Source organism: Mixophyes fleayi, chromosome 5 (assembly GCF_038048845.1).
Source record: "Mixophyes fleayi isolate aMixFle1 chromosome 5, aMixFle1.hap1, whole genome shotgun sequence".
Lineage (NCBI taxonomy): Eukaryota > Metazoa > Chordata > Amphibia > Anura > Limnodynastidae > Mixophyes > Mixophyes fleayi.
The window spans coordinates 237,915,754-237,939,563 of NC_134406.1; the positions used below are offsets into that span (position 1 = coordinate 237,915,754).

The 23,810-nt window shown below is 38.6% G+C and overlaps 1 long non-coding RNA gene across 1 annotated transcript; it reads right to left on the bottom strand.

Annotated features, from left to right (window-relative positions):
- Positions 1 to 12,491: 12,491 nt before the first annotated feature.
- LOC142157857 (uncharacterized) lies at positions 12,492 to 23,001 on the bottom strand. Its single transcript, XR_012692661.1, has 4 exons — positions 22,838 to 23,001; positions 15,604 to 15,757; positions 12,811 to 13,581; positions 12,492 to 12,622 (listed from the first exon to the last, which is right to left on the bottom strand). It is a non-coding gene; the product is annotated as an uncharacterized LOC142157857 (long non-coding RNA).
- Positions 23,002 to 23,810: the final 809 nt, after the last annotated feature.

The following is a 23,810-nucleotide window of genomic DNA, read 5'->3' on the forward strand; positions in this document are numbered from 1 at the left end:
TGGCAGCAATGTGGATCAGGAGAGGGGGTAGAGTGTGATGGAGGAGAAGGGGACAGCGTGTGGTGGAGGAGAGGGTGGCAACAATGTGGATGAGGAGAGGGGGGCAGTGTGTGATGGAGGAGAAGGGGACAGCGTGTGGTGAAGGAGAGGGTGGCAGCAATGTGGATCAGGAGAGGGGGTAGAGTGTGATGGAGGAGAAGGGGACAGCGTGTGGTGGAGGAGAGGGTGGCAGCAATGTGGATGAGGAGAGGGGGCAGCGTGTGATGAAGGAGAGTGGGGCAGCGTGTGATGCAGGGGGCACAACCAAACTAATTTGCCAAAAATTTAAAATCTTATTACAAAGAATACATATTCTTCATTTATATTATTCATAAAGCAATTCATGTTTGCTGTTTAAAGTATTTATTTGTATTACTCTCTTTATTGAAGTGTTTTATATGATTTGTATTAAAAGATAAAGCACTATTGAATGAACAAATAATTTATAAAATTGGAGGGCGCAAATTTATTTTTTGCAGGGGGCGCCCAACATGCTAGCAACAGCTCTGACGAAAGGCATGTTATAGGATCTGAAAGACTTACAACGATACATGCATCCTAGATGTATTTTGTACAGTTCCATTTATTAGCTTGAATGCTAAGTAGACTGCTTAACCTGAATAAAACAAGTTCAGGCACTCATAGATATTATACCATAGAAAGCATGCTGTTTTATTTGCTCATGACTCAAACATGCATGAGTTCATATGTATCTGTATTTTGAAACTAGGGGGCGGTTTTGGTAAATTAAAGTGGCCCTGGAAAATATTCTGAAGGTGGTCTCATGTGGTAAATGTGACCAAATTATCAATAGATGGGATCAAATCACAATATAAACAGGAGAAGACCTGTTGGCGTGGGTGCTGCCATACTTCCATGTGGGAGGAACCAGCACGCAAGGGGTTAAGCTATCACTTTAGGCAGTGTTAGGTCATCCTCAAACCACTTCCCCTTAAAACATACAGGCAACGCTGTGTGCAAGACTAGTGAATGCATGTGTCACCCTGTTCAAGCAGAGCAGTGTAAAGAGGGATTTATCTCCTGACTTTTCCTATAGTCAGAACAAAGGGCACCACACTGTCCTACTGCAATTGAGACAGTTGGCAGACAGCCTTTCTCTTACCTGTTCTCACAGCCACACTACCTGCTGGTGTCTCAAATTCATCTGAAGTCTACCAGACCACGGCTCCAGGTGTCTCCCCTTAAAAAAAAAAAGCCTTTAGTCCCCACATGATCTGTCGGCCTATCGGAAGAACTCCCGGTGAGGGCTATGGCCAATTTGTCACTGGTTCAAACCCACGCATAAAGGTCCAGAACTGAGCCAAAACCTTTGTGCACAATTCTATGTAAATTTGTACGTGCTATATAAAAGTGAATAAATAAATTAAATATGCTGAGATTATTATAGTGAGTTATTAAATGTTTTGGGTTTTTTTAGATAAAGCTTTTGGATCATGTAATAATTACTATTTGCTTGTATTGTTTTCAATCATAAAGCACAGGCAAGGTATGAAGCTGAGTAGTGTTACATATTACCCTTCTGAGAGCTCAGAAAAAGAGGAGGTAATACGACTTACAATAGGTGACTAGTGTATGTGTTGGTATATTTGTGTGACTAGTATACTACAGAATGTGTTTAAGTTCTGGCCTAGGATATTAGGGCTCATGCCTTCAGGCAGCTAAAATATATTGGAGACATATGGTGAGAATTGGTATGGCAATATGTTAGGTATTTAGATTGTGGGACCTGAAGATTAATTCCTAGAGGTGATTTATTCAGGATATCAGATCCAGATTTCACATTCTTGTAGGCTTTACAATTAGGTTTTACTCTGCTCTAGTAACTCTTCATCCATCTAGTCTCTACTTGCAAAACGTCTGTTCCAGACCCAGCTTTTACCTAACAACTCTCTATTTGCTAAAAGTGTGTATCAGACTTGGCAAGCCTCTATTGTCTTCTTGTTAAATTTGTGAACCAAACCTGCATCTTATTATTCTCAAATTGTCTATTGTGGTTAGACTATGCTTTTGTATATTGCTTTGCATCTATTAATCTATTGGACTTCAGCTAAACATATTAATTTTATTATTATTATTAGTGTTGCTTCATAAGATGCTACAGTGCTCCAAAGCATTGATAGAGTAAAAACAAAGAATACATAAAGCACAACATACAAGGTAGACAAAAAAAAATGCAGATATGAAAATCAAGGGTATGGAGGTGGCATGTGGATAACACTTGGAGATGTCTACACTTTAGATCAGCTCCCTGCTCAACCTCTGACATAATCATCTTCCCACAAATACAAAACATCTATTTATGAAGCAAGTGGGAAAGTATTGCTGTAGTGCAGAGGAGTGCCAATGGTTAGCATTCCTTCCTCACAGCACTGATGTTGTGAGTTCAAATCCCGACCATGACCTTATCTGTATGGATTTTGTATGTTCCCCCTGTGTTTGTGTGTGTGTATGTTTTCTCCAACAATCTAAAAACATACTGGTAGGTCAGTCAGCAGTAGGCAAAATTAACCCTATGTGTGTTAGGGAATTTAGACTGTATGTTCCAATAGGGGAGGGATTGTTGTAAAGGACCAATATTCTATGTACAGCACTGTGTAATTGTTGGCACTAAATAAATAAATAAATAATAATACTAATCACATCAAGGACAAGATTGTTTAGAATATCTACTCCATCTCAGTTCAGTTGCTGGATCCATTGAGTTTAAATTCCAATGCTATCACCTTTTATTGATGTTGCCATCTCTCTTTTTTTTGGTGATCTCCACTGCTTCATTGGTGACTACAGCTGAACCTGGGGAACAACTCTCCTGGCTCTATTTCCTGCAATCATGACACTAAAGAAAAACACCAGGTTACACAAAATTACTCCAGATGGATAAACACAAGTATTTCTGTGCAGGTCAAAAGCCTCTTCTAGAACCAGCAAAAGAAAGACACTCAGTTATGATACATGGTGGAGGACAATTAAGGAAGCCAGCTGATACAAAATGGAGCAAGTGTCAAAATGGAGAATTGGGACAGTAGTGAGGATTTACTAGTGTGAGCGAGTAGTATAGGTGAGGTAAATAGGTTCTAATAATGAAATGGGTTTCAAAGAGTGTTTAAAGATTTAAATGCTGGTGAAGAGCCTGATTGGGTCTTGTAAGGAATTCTATCTTTGGGTTGCAACACCTGAGAAGACTTTTAGGTGTGAGTGAGTGGTGGTTATCATGTGAAGCACAGATCAGAGGTAGATTTAAGAGGGTGTGAGTGAGAGTATTTTGAGATGAGCTGTATGAAGGAGAGCAGTTGTTGAGGACGTTGTAGGTGAATTGGGTTCTTGAGGATATGAGGAGGCAGTGAATGGATTTGCAAAATGATGCAGCGGATGTCTAGCTGCCAGAATGGAAGGTCAGTCTTGCTGCAGAATTTAGAATGGATTGAAGCAGGAGAGAATGGATAAGGGTTTTAATTGCATTTTGGGTAAGGAAGGGTATATGATAGCAATATTTGGAATATGAGGTCACAGGACTGGGAGAAAAACTGAATATGACAGACATGGCAGAGTCAAGGCTTAAATCAAGCTAGTGGGCTTGGGAAATTGTAGTGTTGTTGGCGGTGATGGAATTTTGAGTTCAGATGGTGACTCTGGGAGGTTAGAATATTATAATATTAATATTATATATTATATGCTCTGTTTTGAGATGTAGAGGAAAAACTCTCAGCTTGATACATTTACCCCCAAGACTTTTCTAAATAGTGAAGAGCGATTTGATTTGGTTTTTACCCCATGCTGGGAATCACCTCTGTGTTGGGCATGCCTACAGGAGTACAGTGTGGATCCAGATTGAATCTATCCCACCACTCTCAGAATTAGATCCAGAGTAATTTAGTAGCATCTTATAACAAATTGTATCTCATTTCTCACACTAATAGGGGATGAGTTATTATACTTTTTATACCTGGTCCCTCATCACAGACCTTATTATGGTTGAAATATATGTTGCAATAACGTCCCAGTCAAAAGAGACAAATGTATTTGATGTATTCAATATGTTCCAAATGTGCCTGCATTATGTACTGTAATGTCTATGGGCAATTATTATGCAAAGTGCATGTATATTAAACAATTCATCGCAATGTGCGTAAATAGGCTGTTTGTGCCTGTGTATATAGCCAATGTTATAATAGTTAGTGTAATTACTGCTGCTATCGCATACTCCCGTTCCGCCTTTCTGGGGACGCAAGTCTATAATACAGACAAACCTAGTTACAGGTTTATTTTGATATACATTCACAGTTCAAAAAAGTGTATACTTATGCTCCACAAATTGACAAATATCCAACTGTAAATGTTGCCCAATATGTAGCCATAATAAGTTCACAATAAGCTCCATTAGTTTAGACAAATATTTAATTACATTTGGGTGATGGCTACTGGTTTGGGCAACCAAGTTGTGTGAAATTTGTTCTACTTTATTATTATTGGTAATTGGCCAAACTCAACTGTGTAAAGAATGGATGAACACAAACCATAAAAAACAAAGTGCAGAGGTATACGTACAAATTCCATGATAGCAAAGCAAAATAAAGTGTGTGGCATACAAAAATTTAAAGCAAGTTGTAAGCAACTTGATATGCTACAAAAAATATATATGCATAGTTAGTACAAATTATGCAACACAAATACAGTTTCATATACACTAAAGTATTGGTATTAGCATAGGCACTAGAGATGGGGGGGCTCGGTTCCCCGAGATCCGAATCCATCCGAATTTCACCTATCCGAGTAACGAGCCGAGAAGGCTCTGTACTCTCCCACCCATTCGGTATCGAAATCAAGGCAAAATGTCATTGTGACATATTCGTATTTCTGAGTTCAGTTCTCGCGAGATATGAAAAGCATAAATACCTGTCTCCACAGCAATCCATCGCCATTTGACAGAGGGAGAGAGCAGGATTAGGTCACAGGCTATATTAGCGCAGGGACAGAGCAATAATTGTACACATTATTGTTTCAATCCTATTCTATACAATTCTAATATTAATACCAATTGTATTAGCAATTGTTAGAGCAGTAAGAGAGGAGGATAGAGGAGGCTTTTTTTTCAATTTTTGGCACTCCAAGTGCTTTTGGGGTGTCCCATATTCCCCAGTGTTTTACACTAATTTTTCTGGCTGTCAAAAGTCATATTTGTCAGCAGTATCTAAAACAATATTTTGCACTCCAAGTGCTTTTGGGGTGTCCCATATTCCCCAGTGTGAAACACTAATTTTTCTGGCTGTCAAAAGTCATATTTGTCAGCAGTATCTATATAAGACAATATTTTGCACTCCAAGTACTTTGGGGTCTCCCATATTCCCCAGTGTTTAACACCAATTTTTCTGGCTGTCAAAAAAGTCATATTTGTCAGCAGTATATATATAAGACAATTATTGCCACTACAAGTGCTTTGGGCTCATTAAAATGGATTTAAAACAGTCCACATATAAGCAGAATCAGCAACCAGGTTCTGTCACCAGTCCTGATGGTAGTGTTCCCAGTAAGTTATCTGGGAAAGGCGATGTAAAAGTACATAGTCTTTTTAAATCAGGGAAAAAAAACACACACCAAATTTTTTTTTTACCGTGTTGAAGTGAAAAAGAAGTGTCGATAAAAAAAAAAAATTGCCAACATGCTATTCTACACACACAGTGGCAAAGAAAGAATGAGGTCTTCGCCTTTCTCTATTAGTGGCAGATCAAAAAATGTTACTGAGCCTTCTTCTTGTACGGTTACTCGTGACCAAGCAAGACCAAGTAATTTGGAGTCTAAACGTGGTGCACAACTACTGTTACGCGTCAAAGCCGAGCTGCAAGAAGACAGTAAGTCATTAGAGGATAATGTATGCTCTGAATCAGAAATGACAACAATCCCTGTGGAGAGTCCACCCAACAGTGGTATGTCTAATCGTGAGCATTCTGTTAGTGTACCCATAAAGAAGGGCCCTTTCAGCAGTTCTGCTGATGTGTGCCTGAACAGCCCGAGTGTAGCCGGTGATACACAAATTGAGGATGCCACTTTGGAATTAGAAGAGAATGAGGGGGAGATTTGAATAGGCGACGAGGGCGCTAATGAGGATGTTGATGAGGATGAGGTTGTTTGTGTAAAACCTGCACCAGTGGCAGCAGTTCTGGCACGTGACAAGAAAAAGGCCATTGTCATGCCTGGCCATAAAACAAAAAATCCAATTCTTATGTGTGGAATTATTTCTACCCAAATCCAGACAACAATTGTGTAGCCATTTGTAGTGTATGTCAAGCCACAGTCAGTCGAGGGAGGGACATTAACCATCTTGGAACCTCGTCTATGTTACGCCATATTACGAGAGTTCATGGCAAAGTGTTGGGAAAAGGTGAAAGTTCTTCCAAAAAAATTACAAGCACTCCATCATCAGCTAGGACCCTCCGGTCACCGACATCCCGACGGCTACAAAATACACCCACCACACCATCCTCATCAATATCCTCAGTAGCGCTCGGAGTTAGCCCTGCATCCCACTTATTAAGGCTAGATGACTCCTGCACTATAAATGATTCCTCTGAAGAAAGCGTTAGTCCCACTGCTGCTGCTGCTGTTTCTGCTGCTGGGGGTGAATCGTCAGCCCAGAGGAAGGCCAAGAAAAAGAGCAGTCCTACATTTCAACAATTAACTGTGAAACAATCATTTGCTAGGGGAAGCAAATATGACAGCAGTCACCCAGGCGCCAAGCGAATCACAGATGCCATGGCTGCCATGTTAGTGTTAGATCTGCGTCCAATATTCACAATAAACGCAGCTGGTTTTTCACAGTTAATTGAGGTTTTGTGTCCGCGTTACAGAATTCCATCGCAACACCATTTTTCCCGTAAAGCTATTCCACAACTATACCAAAAAGTGTGTACAAATGTAGAGATTGCGCTAAAAAATGCCATTCTGCCCACTGTCCACTTAACCACAGATATGTGGACAAGTGGAAGTGGTCAAACCAAAGACTATATGACTGTGACAGCCCACTGGGTTGGTCATTCACCTTCACCAGCAGGAACAGCAGCAGCATGTACACCACTACGTAACATTTGTAACAGACAGGCCACTCTTTGTATCACCGGCTTCACTAACAGGCATACAGCTGACAATTTGTTTTACGAAAACTAAGAGATGTGATTGATTCATGGCTTATACCACTTGGACTCTCCCCGGGATATATCATTTCTGATAACGCCAACAATATAGTGTGAGCATTACATCACACCATCAACTTGGTGGTGCAGAGCTTCCTATGAAATAACCGTGAGGTGCAGGAGGTGCTTTCGGTGGCCCGTAAAATTTCAGGCCTTTTCAGGCATTCTGCCAAAGCATGTAGGAGATTGCAGCAGCTCCAAGAGCAGTTTAACTTTCCCTGCCACCAACTTAAGCAAGAGGTGGTAACTAGGTGGAATTCCACCCTGTAAATGCTTCAGAGGATGGAGAAACAGCGCAAAGCCATCCAAGCGTATTGCACAAGCCATGACATTGGGAAAGGAGGGGGGATGTATTTCACTCTTGCACATTGGGGAATCCTTTCAGCGCTGTGCAAGGTGCTGAAACCATTTGAAGTTGTGATGTGTAAAGTGAGTGCAGAATCTGCTGGTTTGAGCCAAGTCATTCCTTTAATTAGACTATTGGAAAAGCAGCTTGAGAAACTGAAGGAGATGAAAGCAAGCAATTACGCAAAGTATGTTGGCCTTGTCGATCAAGTACTTAATTCGCTTCACAATGATCCTCGAGTTATTAAGATCTTGAACTCTGATCAGTACGTTTTGGCCACTGTGCTTGATGAAAAATGAACGAGATGTGAACTTTTGCAAGGAGCTATTGCTCAGCAAGTTGTCCGCTGAACTGGGCCTTGGCTTCACAAAGTGTCCTCCTTTAGTTTCTCAAGCAGCTGCTGCTCGTAAAAAATAAAATTTTCAAAAAAGAAGCAGGGAAGACGCAAAGGGGAGACCAGAACAGTTTAACATCTGGGCTGGTTTGAAGGATTTTTCAAAAAAATGTGTGACCTTGCCCATAACTCCATCCAATATGAGTATTAACATGCAAAGGATGGTGGAGGATTATTTTCAAGAGGTAATTGATATGGAAATTTCAGACAGTCCGGGAATTTCGTCAGTGATCGCCGTAGAAGGTTACTTCCCAAAAATGTGGAGAAAATTATGTTTATAAAAATGAACTACATCTTCCACAAGGAAGGCCTTCACCATCCAAGACATCCAAGCACTGATTGTTCTCTAATAGCGGATTCAAGCGGCGATGAATTGATAGTCTGTGATGATGACGTACACACTGATGAGGGTGAGGATGAAGATCCAGATGATGACGATAACATCTTTTTAAAACTTTCTATTTAAGTGTAGGGTACAATCTACCCCCAAAGAGGAAAGGGACTTGGGGCATTTCCATATCACGTACCGTCCTGAAAGGCTGCTGTTTGGCCAATTTCTCATTAAGGGTAGGGTGTCATACACATACTGACCCCAAACTGTGTTTGTCCATTTCTATTAATATTGTACAGTCTATAATGGCTGAATTTTTTAGTATTTTCTACAAGTGGAGGGGGGCCTAGAGAGACAGAAACCAAACTGCCTTTGTCCATTTCTTTACATATTTAACTATAAGTGTAGGGTGTAATATACACCCAAAGACGATGGCTGCATTGCCAATATGCATAGATGGAGAGAAAGACAATCTGGTTTGTGTGTAGAATTAATGATGGCCTACCAGGAATTAAACTGTTTTTTGGATAATTTATTAGCTTTACAATTACATTACTTATCCAAGAAACAGGTGGAGCACTAAATTTGGTTATTTTATGCCCAAAAACATTGATTTTTAAACAAAATAGCAAAACAAAACCAAAAACAAAAACAAAACACGCAATGGTGGTTTGGCAAAACCAAAACACGACGGTAATCCAGATCCAAAACCAAAACCAAAACACGGGGGTCAGTGAGCATCTCTAATAGGCACACATATAAAACTCCATTTGTGGGCATCAGGATTGCACAAATACTCTGCAAACAGATAGGAATAGAGAAAAATATGTGCAATTTAATGACATTAAGTTTGTTGGGCCTCTGCATATTTTGTGGTTCAAAAGGTAGAGCTTTTACATCATATCATTAGGAAGAATTATTTATTTTCAGTGTCCTTGTATACAGTCCAAAGCTTCTCTGTGGATACCATTGAATTTAATGTAGAGCTCTGAATGGAGATTTCTCGTTTCAAAAGACAATAAAATAAGCAAAGCTGCCAAGATGGAATATTTGGTAAAAAACACCAAAAATACACAAAACTGATAGAGCAATATATTTATGTAAACAAGAAAACATGCATTAATCAATTAAAGTGTTCCTATGGTGTAAAGCCCTTTTATCTCAAACTGTTTATTTACCTAGGATTCTCACTGCTGATAAACCTAAGATATAGCACCTTCATGAACAGTGTTTTGTTTTGTCTTAGTGATCAGACCACAATCATTGTTACATGCTATTAATATAGTTAAATTTAGAATAGCCAGACATGGACTGCGGTAACTATCTTTTGTTTTCCCATTGGGCTTTGCAGCAATTACTGGACTCTGTGTAAATTTGCACCAGCAATGCTTCAAATACATTGTTTATTATCTTGTATTGCCTGAGACTGTGAAACCTGCTCTAGCAGAGACATTGTTTATATCTTACATTGTCTTAGTCTGTATAAACCTACTCCAGCGTTTCTTCAGAGATATTAGGCCTGATTCATCTGCCGATTTTGAGCATATCATAACCAATATCACACTGCACATGCCCAGAATCACCAGAAACGTCCACGAATGCAGTCCTGATCTGTGTGTCTGCAAGCACAAAGGACACTTACTTCAGCCTACGATTTCGGGAGTGAACTTGGTGGGAAAAGAGTCGTTTTGCCGTAGTGAATTTACAGTAGGGGCGTGCCAAACTCAAGGACATGCAGTCACGTCCAAATCAAGCTCTGAGTGTCTGAAAGTTACTTGTTTTTCTACCATATCTCTTGCTGCAGCTAAAGGGCTAGTCTAAATCCCAATCTGTTGTGATGACAGTCTTGTATGCATGCTATAACATGTGCTTGCAATCATGACTGTAAAAATGTATTTTAAAAACATTAAGAACATTATTATAATCATGTAACAATAATGCAAGTTGTTTTTTTATTGCATTCTTTTGCAAATTTATAATCCACATTGACAGTGGATGCATCCTGCTGCATCCACTGTAGTAGAGCACAGCAGACCTGCCCCCGATATAAAAAGCACGCACATCTTGAGATCCATTCCATGCTGAATTCGGGCAGACGCAAAGCCTAAATACATGCGTATAATACTGAATGCGGGTTGCACTCAGAATACATGCCTTGATGAAGCAGGCCCATTATCTTGATTTGCCTCAGACTGTACAAGCATGCACCAGTATTGCTCCAGAGATATTGTTTATATCTGTGTTGCAACAAAAGAATAATATTACTGCATGATTCTTGCATTACGTTGTGACAAATTACTCATTCTTGCATTACCTTAGAGCTTATGCTTCTCCTGTCTTCTCTTGATATTGCAATAAAATCCATAATACTGCTTCTACAACATAACCTTTTTATTTCTGTGATTTCCTAACAGCAAGGTTAAGAGGACGGTTAATATGTTAAATAAATGGAAAGGAATAGGCATGTACAGTCACCAGTTTGACGCATTTACAATTTAATCAGCTCATTAAGTATTTCATGCAAAAGTCTAATTTTGGGCCTCATAAAATGCTAGCCACGGGACCAGGTATTCAGAAATGTACTATAGATATCATGTAAAATACTTATATTTTGCTAATTACTGTTGTAAGTGTAGGCAGAATATTTTTTTTCAAGATGTAATCAATTAGCAGTATTTAATTTAATTTAAATTCCTGTTATTTCTTGAACCTGGTGTTTTATTTCACACCAAAATTTTTACATTTTGGAACAGTTCTATGATATGAGGAACATCTATTACTATGAATGGCCGAAGACTCGGAGGGGGGTGGGTTGATTTTGAGGGGACAGGCTCCTTTGAGGTAAATGCAAGTATTTTATCTGGAAACCTTGTTTTTCCTTCAACTATGGCTTGTTTGCTATGTACTCAGCATTACAAAAAAACAATGCAGACCACAATCCAGCAGCATGGTGGCTTAGTGGTTAGCACTTCTGAGGAGAGGTGTGAAGTGTGACGTAGCTTCAAACTGTCTGCAAGGGTTAATGGAAATGAAAAACACATTAGTGTATATATATATATAAAGTGACACTTTGCTTCAGGAATTTGGCCTTCTAGGTCCCAGCATGGTCATGCAGATATTGAGTATTCTTGGCCTTGTAATACTAGTGCTACTTTAGCTAAACCTGCCCACCCTTGGACCTATAGTGGTCCAGTGAACTTTTACTTACATGGAATCTTGTTATCCCACACACACTGTTTAGTTAAGAGATATATTATTTTCATACAATGGGTGGATCCCCCTATGTAGAAGGGGAAGGGGGGGGGGGTAGTGGCACATCACCCTAGGGAATGCAGGCCAATACAGACTAATCAGGACTTGCTTGCCCTTATGGCAGGGGATACTATGCTGTTGTAGGTCAAGCAAATTGCTGATTAATAGTGAATTTGGTCATTCTGAATTTGGTACACTGTTTGGAATATTCTTTTGGACAGTTGTTTAGGCTGTCTAGGGAGTATAATATTTAAACGTTGTGGGACCTTTGTCTGTACAAATTTATTTTTTTATTTATGTTATGCTTTATTAATGGATTCCTGCTATCCTCATCACAAAACTTACTGATTATTTAAATTTTAAGCAACACAGAGTGTATAGTGGTGTTATTAACAGTGAGGGAGATTGGAAGGAAGTTGGTAACTCAGGCATGAGGGACAATAATAAGCTCTATATAGAACATATTGAGCTTTAGGTATCGTTTTGAAATCCATGGGAGAATGCTGAAAGACAGTGGTTTACAACAGATCGTACTGAAAGAACTAAGTCAGGGAAAGCAATGTACTTTTGGGTGTCCTCAGCACAAAGGTGGTATTGGAGGCCAAATGATAAAATTAGTGTCCCAAGAGTAGAGGTGCATAATATTAAAGAACAACATTTAGAAAAAAAAGAAGCCTTGTGAGACCTCAATAGAGAGTGGGAGGGGAAGTGAGAATGTTCCAGAGCTGGATATACTACAGGAACGGTTTGAGAGGTAGGAAGTGAACCAGGAGAGAAGTGTGTCCCGATGGACAATGGAGTGAAGGGTGTGTAGCAGAAGAGGGTGTATAAAGCAGCACAAAGTTATAGGAGAATGAGTATTAAGAATTAAAAATATTTATATTTATTCATGAACACCTTTTCATTAATCAAATAAAACACAAATTAAAAACAAACTGTACAAACTGTAAAAAAATAAAACATCAAATGCAAACTCATGAATGTTTGTTTTATGCTATGGTTAGAGGTGTTGCAAGGCAGGTCATGTTGGAACCCATAATGGCTGTCTTCTTTATCTGGTTAAAATATTAAAGAAAAAGAGATCAACCTAAAACCATTTGGAAATAAAATATGACTTGACTGTGTGTACTTTGTACACACCTGTACTTTCCAGCTGTAAAATCCACAATTGTGGATGCCTTAATTGTAATGCAGGTCCCCCAATAACCTAAAAGGTCTAACATTGTTAACTATGGATACTTACATGCTTACAAAGGCAAATCCTTCATGTCTTGATCCTCCTCCTCCATGAAATGATCCTTGCCGCACCTCCTTTGTGCTCCAGCTGACAGCTGGGTCATAAGGTTATTTGGAATAAATTATATCCATTTAGCTATTTAGTAAAATGGTGTCTGTTTCTCAGTTATCCTCAAAATTAAAGACAATACAAGGTATGTCCATTAGAATACATTGACAAATCAGTGCCTTAAAATCAATAAACAGACACAACACTTACTTTATGTACTTGACCTAGACCGAAAAGAATATTCACATAGTGAGTCAGATATATGATGAACACAGACTATTGTTGATTACTGAATATTTTTCAGGTGAGGCAGACATCTACCAGCTAAGGCCTGGTAGTTCATCAATGAAAGCCTTTAGTTTGTTTGTTTTTTCAGCTAAGCTTTAAAACTCAAGCCTCAACATTATTTTTATAACTTCTATGTCTAGAAAACTCACATCTGATAATCTCAGCAGGGGCAGAGGCAGCCATTACAGCCCGATTAGAAAATAACTGCAGATTTCAAAGGTAAACATTTTTTACAGTCAAAACTGTCTGGTGCATGCATTTGTATATGTTTAGAAAAATTAAACATGTCTTTACTTTCATCACCAAACAACAAATGCATTATTAGAATCTTAGCGATTTTAAAAAGTGAGATATAAACCACATTTGAAAAAATATTTTACCCTGCAAATCAGTCTGGAACCTGAAGTGGCCTGACTATACAGTTTCAGGAGGGCTGGGGATCTGTTAGATAAGCATGTAATATTGGGAAGTGCATAAGAATCATCTTAATAGATATTAGATTGAAAACCTTCACAACACTACAAATAGAAACTTTTAAAGTGTCTATAAATGAGTAAGAGAAAATATAACTCTCAATACAAATAAATGTCCACTATACAAAACCACACCAGTAAACTCCACTATAAACTCCTAACCAACTTCAAGTGTGCATGAAGCAGTCTATTATAGTGGATTGTACCATGACAAGTATATGCAGGTGTATGGGCCACTGTGGTATCAGATGACAAGATCAGGATGCTGGGTCTATGCAATGCTGTTAATGGGTATCTGTTGTTTAATTTTATACTGATAAAAATATATTTGTGTTTATTTCTAAATTGCAATTTATTCTGAGATGCATTTGCATACACATTCTTATTTTAAATGTTAAAAAAGAAACATGATCCTTCATGTCAGTTACTGAGAAGGTGTGTGCAATTGTTCATTTCATTTTGCTCATTAGCACTTTAGCTTGCCACTATTGTCTGTGTTGTGTTGTATGTTTGTTTCCAGTTAAACTATGCCTTAGTGGTTAGACAATCCAGCTGCCAACAGTAGGGTAATGAGTTCGAATCCTGAGCCATGGCCTTATCTCTGTGGAGTTTAAATATCCTCCCCATGTTTGTGTGGGTTTCCTTCTATGTGTTCCTTATGGAAGAGTATGCATGGTTTATGTACTCACATTTTATTTACATAGTTTAAACAAATTAAACTGTAATGATTTATTTATACTAGCGTATTATTAGCCATTTAAAAAAAATCAAACAAGGTATAGGCTGTTAGATATTACAAATCAACCACTTCACATTGCAATTTATTACAACTGTGCATCCACCATGGTTGTTTTAAAAAATAGTACATTGTTTAATGTTTGACATTAATATAAAATAAAATAAAAAAATTAGTGTAACGTATATTAAGATGTATGTTGGGCAAATTTAATGAGTAGGGGTATTTTAAATGAACAATGCTTTTTCAACAGTTTAGTGTGATTATTCAGCGCTGCGGCTATAGCTTTTTTGGACTTAAACATGACCCCGAGCTTCCTTAAGAGTTAAGCATGAATTTAAGAAAAACACCAAGTATTTCTTCTTCTCTATCCGATGAATCCGGAGTTAAATGCCTACTCCTCTTAAGTCACTACAATCTCTGCCTGATCCCCGCCGATTCCCCTCCCTTTCCCAACCCTTTTTTTAAGTGTTCGGAGAGCTTCTTAAATTAAGTTAAGAAGGATTTCCTTCTCATCTCCCTTTTCTGGGCATGCGCAGGGGCGATTTTTTCGTATTATCCACAAAAAATAGCAGACAAGATCAGTAATGATTCAGGCCTGTGGTGTTTGCAAACAGGAGTAAATGTAAAAATGCATTTTATGTATTTGGGGAGGGGTAAAAATAAAAAATATATATTTTTATTGTTTTGTCATTAATGATTATATTATTAACAGGTGACACTAATTCAATTTTTTTCTGTGTGTTAGTTTGGAACTTTTTATTCCACATTTGCTTTGGATGTATCCTACAGTGTATTGTCTGTTAGAGTAGAGCGCACCTAAACACATATTCGTCCACAGACATATCACTTCATCTGCTCCTTGCTAAAAAATGCACAATATGCTCTTTTCGCAAGCCTTACTGAATCAGGCCCATTATATATATTTGTTATGTACTCTTTCTCTAATTTATGACCATTCTTCAACCTCTACGGTCTCTCCCTTGTCGTTTTCCCATTTTAATTCACAAATATCCTTTAGAGGTTGTTAGCAATCTATAGAAAGTTGGGATGAGGCCTCTGGGATTTGAATAAGTTTGCAAGATGTCTCTTGTGACGATAATTGAGTCAATGTTCTAATTAATTAATTTAGTTTATAGCTATTTTCATTTGAACAAGAAATTGAAAAAAGTGAAATTGTTTTCAAGAAACAAGCCAACCGTTTCTATTAGGGAATGTAGTAACATGTAAAACACATGTCCATATGAGAATTACCTGAAACTTACTTGACCTTTATGATTCTATTATTAAACTCTTTATAATGAAGCTTCCAAATAATTGTGAGTGATTATGCAAGTCCCCATCATGTCTTCCCACATCCACACAACATTGGTGAGCAGACAATCTTCACTACAATGGGGTCTTGAGGCTTGAAAAATAGAAAGCAAATATATACAGTACATCCTTTTTTACATAATTTAACATATGGATGTTACAATTTAAAGATGAAAATATTAACATTAAGTGACATGGACATATTAATTACATTATCAGATGAATCTAAATCTAGCAGTATGGTATCTCCAAATGTTTAAATGAGCTCTACAGAGAAATTGTATTGTAAATTGAATGTAATCCATAATACTTGAAAGGTGCTTAAAAAAGCAAAGACTACATTTCAAAAACTATTAGGGCACCACATAAACTGCACAGCGAATTAAGTACAAGCCCCTTAATTAGCGAAAACATTGTCTGTATTATAATATTAATAAATATAAAATCCAGTAATCACAATTTAAGAAAAGCTGCTCTTTGCAAAACACCTACAGTATTTGTTCTAATAAATGTTTTACATCATCATTATCGGCAATTATGATCCCTGTCTTAGCTAGAAGATATTTGTAAGAAAATGTAAAATGCCTTCTTGTATAAAGAATTCAGGTTGGATAACAATATAATGAACATTTTATCCAAGTGACTCACTGGGTCAATACCATGAAATTAAGAACATGTGTTCGCATATATCCCATTAGTGGCTTTATTATTTTATTTAAATATGTTTTATTAGTGAATTATTGGGTTGGATAGATAACAGGAAAATAATTTGTTAAACAATACAGTATTCGGTGATTTGGATTTTATAGGAGGATATACATGTATGATTTGTTTTGTTCTGTATATGTTAGATAAGGCATTTACCATTTTAATCCACTATATCTCTTTATGAATTTGTCACACTCATGCAAATTAAAATAAAAAATGTACAAAAATCATTGGTTGATTAAACAGGCTTCTCAAAGGATGCTACACCTCTAATAGATTATTTCAAAACAAAGCACAAAAAGAATAAATGTGCTGTAACCCATAGCAATCAGTCAGAGAGGAAATGAAGGCAATGATAGACACCCTATGTTGGTGGGGGGCATAATATAATACAATGACAATAAACTTTGAGCATTAAGAGCTGCAGTAGCAAATCAAATGCCAAACATCAAGGCAGGATAAATGGAATAAGAGACCTCAAAAAGAAACACATAACAAAAGCAATCCTCACACTAAATACTAATAATGGCCAAACGGTGGCACACCTTAACTCTACAAAAATATATTGTTTGACAAATATGCTAACACAATAATAAGAAATACAGCAAAAACAATAAGGCTCCATTACAGGCTCTGCTATTGTCCTAGGCTGTTAAGCACAGCCGAGTACAGTCCCTGCATTGATTGCAAAAGGGCTATTCCCACACCCCTGGGTGGTGGACGTGGACAATAGAGAAGGTTTTTTACCTATAGCTATGTGCCCCCTAGATATACTCAGGCAATGACCAAAATATTATTGTTTTGTGTGAACACAACCCCAGATAGGATTAACACAGCCAGCGAGCAGTAGTACAGCATCTAAGATACTACTGGTATGGAGCCTGCCACAAGGATGTGGGTGGAACACTACAGGTAGAAGCTCAGATGGCAAAGTGGTCAAAATAACTGAGGTCTGCAGGATGCAAGCAACACTGAATCAGCAGACAGAGGAATAGTCAGCGAAAGTCAAAGGTCAAAACCAAAATGTCATCGCATTACAAAGTCAGGATTCAAGTTTCACAAAAATAGGAACAGGCCGTATGAATAATCAGGAGTTAAGTAGTTATCTGGATAACATGCTCAGGAGTTCAGATCTGCAAAGTTGATACTCTGGCAGGGAATGACGGACAGAACAAGTTTAAATACTGTTTCGGAGTTCAACTTCCGCATATTTGATGTCAGCGATCACCTGACTGCATCTCAGTGAACTTTCATCAGATGGGTTTGTCTCGCTGTGAAATGAAAGACAGATACCGAGTTCTGCATTAAAATGCAGGATTCCTGACACATTGCCTCAAGGTACTACCAAGGTCTAATGTACAACCAGTGTATTATACCCAGGAAGAGCTAAAAGTTCTTAGAGTAAGACCATATAAGGCAAATTATAATATATCCTATATACAGAGGAAAAGCATGGTAGAGTTGTACTTACATATAGTACTATCAGCTATTTTATATTCCTATATAAGGCACAAAAATCAGCAGGTAATCATAAGACAAAAAAACCTAGTTAAAGCCATGGGGACTTTATTATTATTATTATTATTATTATTATTATTATTATCTTTAACTTATAAGGCGCCACAAAGGGTCCGCAGCGCCGTACATTACATATACAGAAAACAGAGACCCAAGACACAACATGATACAGAAAGAACAAAAATATATACAAACACGGTAACAAGGTAAACCAAATCAGATTATTTCTGGGACAGATAGTGAAAGGGATGGTGGAAATCAGAGAAGTAGGCCGCAGCTTAAGAAAACAGGGCTAGCGAAGCAGGCCAAGAGGTACAGAGGGTGATGGAATAGTAGAAGGAGAACACAAGGAAAGTGGGCCCTGCTCCTGAGAGCTTACATCCTAAAGGGAAGGGGGAGACACAAGTAGGGTGGTACTAACTGGGGGAGAGAGCCAGGACAAGGGAGTTAGGAGGAGGACTGATAGACTTGAATAAAGAAATGAGTCTTAAGGGCATGCTTGAAGCCTGTGAGAGTAGATTCTAACCTGATGGACCGTGGAAGATCATTCCACAAGAGGTGAGCAGCCCAGGCAAAGTCCTGAAGACGGGAGTGAGAAGAGGTGATCAGTGAAGTAGTGAGGCGGCGGTCACAGGCAGTGCGGAGGGGGCGTGTAGGAGTGTAGGTAGAGATGAGATTGGAGATGTAGGGAGGGGAGGATTGCTTAAGAGCTTTAAAGGTGAGGGTGAGAAGTTTAAATTTAATTCTATAGGGCAGGGGGAGCCAATGTAGTGACTGTTGGAGGGAGACTGCAGAGACAGAGCGGCGGGAGAGAAAAATGAGGTGGGCAGCAGCATTGAGGATAGACTTAAGAGGGTCAAGATGAGAATCAGGTAGGGCAGAGAGAAGGAGGTTGCAGTAGTCAAGGCGAGAGATTACAAGCGAGTGAACAAGGGTTTTCGTAGCTTCCCTGGTAAGAAAGGGGCGTATCTTGGGTATATTCCGAAGGTGGAAGTAGCAAGATTTAGAGAGGGACAGAATTTGAGGCTTGAATGAGAGGGAGGAATCAAGGATGACCCCAAGGCATCGGACTTGGGGGACAGAAATGAGGGTAGCGTTATTAACAGAAAATAGAGAGGGGAGGGGGGAGTCCTGGAAGGGGGGAAGAGTATAAGCTCAGTCTTGGAAATATTGAGTTTAAGGAAACGTTGGGACATCCAAGATGAGATGGCCGAGAGACAGCAGGAGACATGAGACAGAAGGGAAGGGGAGAGGTCAGGGGATGAAAGATAAATTTGGGTATCATCAGCATAGAGGTGGTACTGGAGGCAAAAGGAGCGGATGATCACACCAAGGGAGGGGGTGTAGAGGGAGAAAATCAGGGGGCCAAGAACAGAGCCTTGAGGAACACCAACAGGTAGGGGAAGATATGGAAATGTAGAATCATGAGTAGAGACTGAGAAAGAGCGGTTGGTGAGGTAAGAGGAAAACCAGGAGAGGACAGTGTCACATAGGCCTATTGATTTGAGAATTTGCAAAAGTAGTGGTCAACGGTATCGAAGGCAGCAGAAAGGTCAAGAAGGATAAGAAGGGAGTAGTGTCCTTTGGATTTAGCGAGTAGAAGGTAATTAGTGACCTTAGTGAGGGCAGTTTCAGTGGAGTGGAGGAGGCGAATACCAGATTGGTGTGGGTCAAGGAGTGAGTGAGAGGAGAGAAAGGAGGTGAAACGGTTGTAGACAACCCGTTCAAGGAGTTTGGAGGCAAAAGGAAGAAGCAAAATAGGGTGGTAATTAGAGAGAGAGGCTGGGTCAAGGGACGTTTTCTTGAGTATGGGGGAGCCAAGAGCATGTTTAAAAGAAGAGGGGAAGATTCCAGAGGAAAGGGATAGGTTGAGGAGGTGGGAAAGTGGGAGCAGACTTCAAGACTTTACTGGAAATATCAGTTTACTAGATACAGAACCTCCAAACTGGGGACTGTCTCTGGTAAAAGAGGAACATTTGGCAACCATAATTTTGACCCAACTTATTAAATTAGAAGTTGATTTATTTTCTGTGAAGACCTTCCAATTACCTGTTATCCTTTGTGTGAAATCTTTAGGCCAGTGGTGCAGATGGAGCACATGACATAGCATGATCAATTAAATCTGGCATGTGGGTGGTGCACCTTATTGTGCCATATCAACCCCACCTACTCAGGGGTGAGATTATTAAAGGAGGATTTGACAAGAGGTAATTGACGTGAAAAATGTATTGCCTGATAAGTGTGCTATCATAAAAAGAACAAAGACACAGAAAATTCCCCCAGAACACTGCTATAGCCAGCAAAAAACCTGCCATTTCTACTGTAAATAAAAATGCAAACGTCTTAGTTGCACACATTTGCAAATGTATGTTAAAGTCACTCGCCACTCCACAGCGCTTTCGCTAATAGGGTGGTTCTAACTCTAAACAGTGAAAGTCCAATATATTTGGGCCATACATATATATGCTTTTAAATTGAGAGCTAACTTACCTAGAGGTACCCCAGAAGCCTCCAAACAGCAGTTAAGCACCAGCACTCGCCCGCAGCTACTGACAACAACATATCTCTCAGACAAATACAGAAGTGGAAGTTGCTCAATTAATTTATAGGCTCATAGCAGGTGCTTGAAAGGGTGGGGTTATCCTGGCCACACTATTTGACAATACCTGAACACCAAGTAGGTGACCTTTATAGAGATAAGTACATTTTTTAAAACTGTTTCACTTAAATTTAGCCTCATTCCAGCTCCATTTATACACTATAAATTCTGTAAAATGACAATTAACAAAATAAGGGGAGGAATGGATTCTCTGCTATGGCTAAGCAGAAGCCAAACTCAAAGATTGTTACACTGGATCTTCACACCTCTGAAAAACAGCTTTGTGTGAAATTTCACTGCAATTTCGCTCATCCTTTTACCTGACCCACAATTATTTATACATGACAAGTGACTAATCTAGTTCACTTTATTTTCCTTTTATATGATCCATAAACAAAACATAATTTACGGAGAACATTGGGCCTGATTCATTAAGAAAGTAAAGCAAAAAATGAGTGACTTTGCACCTTAGCAAAACCGTGTTGCATTGGAGGGGGAGCTAAATTTAAAATGTGAGGACAGATTTATAGTTGGGGTAGGGCATGTCCTAGACAGAAATCAACTTTAAATTTTAGTGTAAAAATAAAACTATCAAGTATTTGTGTGCTACATGAAAAAACAGCCAGTATTTAAGTTATGTGAAAAATAATAAACTAATATGCACCCCTTGCATTGTTACATGGTTTTGTCCAAGAGAAACCTTACTAATTTTTTTGCCTTACTTTTCTTAATGAATCAGGCCCCGTGTTTGTATTTTTCCCACTTTGAACACCTATAAAAGAGGATTCAGGGAGAAGGGAAACATCCGAAACATTGTGTAAACATTACAACTTGTTCAGCTCTAGAGAAATATTGAAGGGCCATAGGTGTCAGAATCCCTAATTAACAGGTGATCAAGCGTTAGGCCTGCTTCACTAAGCAAAATACTTAAATGGGTATAGCCCTGAATAGTCGATCTGTCAGCAGCTATCTAGAATATAGTTTTCTTATACAAAAATAACATTAAAGGTTATGCTTGGCACATTACAGCATTATCTGAGAGGTTACCTGTACTGCCCTCTCTATAGGTTAACTGGAGCAGATTAGTGGATTTCTGCAGGTGCCCTGCTGTGTTCAATATTTGATTTTAATTAACTTACCACTGCTACATTTAATATGCACAGAGAAGGGCATCAAAGCATAACAACCTCTGCTCCTCAAATGGCTTCTATACATTTATTCTGTCCAATGGATTTTTAGTGTGTATTGAAGTTTAACTCTTTAAACTTGATCATTACATTCACTGTGGAAACAGAAGCAATACTGAAAATGATTCTCATTCTCATTTCTATAGGAAAGGTGGAAACTGTTCTAAAACAAACTTGGAAAGCTTGTCGATGTGATTGTAGAACAATCACATGTATATTTTTTAAGTTAAATAGTTTAGGTTTCTTGATTGTAATTTTTTATTGACTCTTAAACTGTTTCACTAGAGTTTGTAAAATTAAATATGTTGGTTTATTTGTACTACAGAAAATAGGATGTAGTACACAGTTAATATATAAAATGAGTGTTAGGATACACAGCCGCCTTTTAGTCAAGAGATTAATCTCATAACAGAGGTCACTTGTTTTGTAGCTCACAGTCTTCTATGTGCTCCACTAAACAAGACATTTTTAATCGCTTTCTACTGCCATGATCTCTTCGTGTAATGCCACAATGTAAGCAGCTCACATGCCATTTATGAAATTAATCACCTCCATAGAATTTTAATGGAACAAGCAATTAATCGCTCATTGAGGAGATGTTAGGCAAGAATATAATTTTTTCCCCCCTTGAGCATGAGATTAATCACATTGCACTGTGGCTCAGTGGTCAGCATTGCTGCCTCACAGCACTGGGGTCATGGGCTTAATTCCACCTATGAGTCCTATTCTCATGGTTTTCTCATGTACTTCTCCTCATGTTTATGTAGGTTTCTTCTAGTTTCCTCCCACAGTCCAAAAATAGAGTGTGTGTGCGTGTGCGTGTGCGCGTGTGCGTGTGTGTGTGTGTGTGTGTGTGTGTGTGCGTGCGGTAAGGAATTTAGGCTCTAAGCTCCAATGGGGTAGGGAATGATTACATAGGACAGCAACTTAGTCTGTCCAAGATGGCTGCCTCCCCCTCTGCAAAATGTATCAAGTGAGTTGAGCCCTACTGGGAATGACTATATAAACAATACAATTATTCTTATGATAAAAAATTGTTTAAATTTGCATTGTCTTCTTAAACATATAAGCTCATGAGACTTAATCACAGAGAAAATCACCTATGTAGCTCTATCATTAAAGCTGAGAGTAAGTAATTAGCAGTTGAAGCATATTTACTCACCTCTCTGCAGCAGAAGAGCAGTGCAGGGACCTCGGGAGCAGATTGGCAATCAGCGCTGGGTCCCACCTCACCTCATGGGCTTCCATGGAGTTAGTTATGCCCCTGGCTGAGACCTAAAATCTGTCTACAATGCAACAAGGCAAGCTTTATTAAATGTTTTCAATTAAGTTTGGTTTATTTGGATGATAGAACTTTAATTTTAGTTCATATCACTAAATGGACTAAAATCTTAGAAAGAACATGTCCTGTTTTTAAACCATATGAAAATATCTACAGCAATCTCCCAAAGGAAGCTTTAAATATTGTGAACACTGCCACCATCCTCTGCCTGCTTTATGGCAGTCGCTTGTGGAACCTACTGTGTATCCCGCTAAACAAGCATAAAAAAACAGAATCATTTGTTTCATTTATTTTTTCATTATTCTTTTTTCGGCCTGTACCGTAGACTACCTTTATAGGTAACAAGCTTTTCCGACCATGGCTGTAATTTATTACACAAGTTAATCTTGAAAATTGCCTCCTGGAAGTAATAATTTGTTATTACTTTATTTGTTCCTTTTTCTGCATAACATGTTTATTATAAAGATGTCACCATTGTGATGCCTAGCAACCATTGGAATGTTCTGGGGCTGCTTTGCATACATTTTCCTAAGGGAAAGATCAGCTTGGTCCCTGCTTGGGAGAGCTGTCAGTATATTCTGATATATGAGGGATAAAAGGGTCTCTTCTTGCAGCCTCCAATAAGCTGGAGTCATGGCCTCAGAGCACCGAATGGAGCATCACTATACAGTGTTAGAAAATGTGTCAATTATTAGATGAACTGCCTGAGGGTATTGCCTAGGTCTAGGTCATAAAACCATCAGCAATGAGGAAGGGAAAAAATTGATGAGGAAGTTACTTGAATTAATTGATAACAAGAATGTCTGTATGTGGAATATTCATTATAATGAAAGAAAGGGAATGAATAATTTAC